The sequence below is a fragment of the Sapajus apella genome, unplaced genomic scaffold (genome assembly GCF_009761245.1).
Source record: "Sapajus apella isolate SASKATOON/1434 unplaced genomic scaffold, GSC_monkey_1.0 scaffold806, whole genome shotgun sequence".
Taxonomy (NCBI): Eukaryota; Metazoa; Chordata; class Mammalia; order Primates; family Cebidae; genus Sapajus; species Sapajus apella.
In genome coordinates, this window is record NW_022437732.1 from 1 (window position 1) to 1,786 (window position 1,786).

Here is a 1,786-nt window from a genome sequence, read left to right on the forward strand (position 1 = left end):
CAGCTGTTCGGGAGGCTGAGGTAGGAGAATCGCTTGAACCCGGAAGGTGGAGATTGTGGTGAGCCGAGATCGCGCCATTGCCCTCCAGCCTGAGCAACAGGAGAGAAACATCCTCTCAATGAAAAGAATAAATAAGCAAGCCGGGCGTGGTGGCTCAATCCTGTAATCCCAGCACTTTGGGAGGCCGAGGCGGGTGGATCACGAGGTCAAGAGATCGAGACCATCCTGGTCAACATGGTGAAACCCCGTCTCTACTAAAAATACAAAAAATTAGCTGGGCATGGTGGCACGTGCCTGTGATCCCAGCTACTCAGGAGGCTGAAGCAGGAGAATTGCCTGAATCCAGGAGACGGAGGTTGCGGTGAGCCGCGATCGCGCCATTGCACTCCAGCCCGGGTAACAAGAGCGAGACTCCGTCTCAAAAAAAAAAAAAAAAAAAAAGAATAAATAAGCAAATTAAGGAATGGGAGCAGCATGTCCAGGGCACAGGTATTGTTCTGAAATTTATTTTAGACCTCTTTTGAAAGTACGCGTGAATGTAATTGTTTCAGGCACTTGGTTTTTTCGAGACCGAGTCTGGGTGTCACCCAGGCCGGAGTGCAATGGGGCGATCCTGCCTCCCCGCACACTCCTGCCTCTGCCTCCGGAGTAGCTGAGATTCCAGGCCCGCGCCACAGCGCCCGGCTAGTTTCAGGCACTCTTAAATGAAGCCACTCAGCGCCTCGCCAGCGGAGGGCGCCGGAGCTCGCCGCGGACCAGACCCAGACCCACCCCCGCGCCTCGCCACGCCCCCTGCCCCGCCCTCCGCTTGCCTCACGCCGGGGCCCACGCCCCCGTCCATCCGCGCGTTCCTGTCCCGCCCCTCGCCACGCCTCATGTCCCCGCCCTTGCCCCGCGCACTTTATATTCCGCCCCCTTGCCATTCCGCCCCCTTGCCGCACCGCCCCTCGTGCCCCGCCCCGGCTCCGCCGCACCACTGAGCTCCAACCCGGGGCCCGACTCTGGGCCCTCCGCGTCCCTCCACACGGCTACCCTCGCGGTTCGCAGCGCCCGCGTCCTGATTCTACTTCCGCTTCGGAGGACTTGGGAGCCCGACGTTTCCGGGAGCGCCCCGTGGAGTTAGTGTTGGCCGCTTTTGGCATGGCGGCGTTTTCTGGTCCGGCTGCGCCAGTCTTGTCGCTTAACCCGCAAGAAGATGCCGAGTTTCAAAAGGAGGTGGCGCAGGTTCGCAAGCGCGTAACCCAGGTGAGCAGGCGCCCTAGCCCAGGCTGCGAGTAGGGGAGACGCACCGGTTTAGGGGGTTTCTGGGGTCACGCAGTTCCCGGCCCGGCTCCTCTTGCCTTCGCGCTCGCCTTCGTTACCTCCAGGGTCTCCCAACCGGATTCGCCTGAATCAGGGACCGACCTCTTGAGCTTGCAGGCCATGTTTCCCAGACGAAAGGGTTTACGCTGGCCAGTACATTATGGAGGGGTTTGGCCGCTGAGGCCTTGGAGCCTTCATGTGGAGAGTAAGGGGGAAGTATTGGGGTGATGGAAGTGGAGGAAGGAGCCAGCTGGAGGAAATGGGCTCCCATACCGCAGGTTATCTCCGGGTTAGAGCTGTCACTGCCGCGTTGCCTCCGAAAATGGGGGCCCCAGACTTATCACTCTCGGGAGGTTTGTATGCCGGGTTGGAGATCTGAGAGTTATCAAAATACTTTATTTGCCAAGTTGCACTTGCTGAGTAGGGCCCCTGACATCCCTTATACTTTCTGTGTGTGTGTTTTTTTTTTTTTTTTTTTTTTTTT

At 58.6% G+C, this 1,786-nt stretch overlaps 1 pseudogene across 1 annotated transcript in view; it reads left to right on the forward strand.

Annotated features, from left to right (window-relative positions):
- The first annotated feature begins 1,067 nt into the window (after positions 1 to 1,067).
- Positions 1,068 to 1,786, forward strand: part of LOC116546364 — a 10,359-nt pseudogene continuing 9,640 nt past the window's right edge. The window contains exon 1 of the transcript XR_004266688.1: positions 1,068 to 1,245. The product of XR_004266688.1 is annotated as an MKI67 FHA domain-interacting nucleolar phosphoprotein-like (transcript). The remainder of the gene's footprint in view (positions 1,246 to 1,786) is intronic.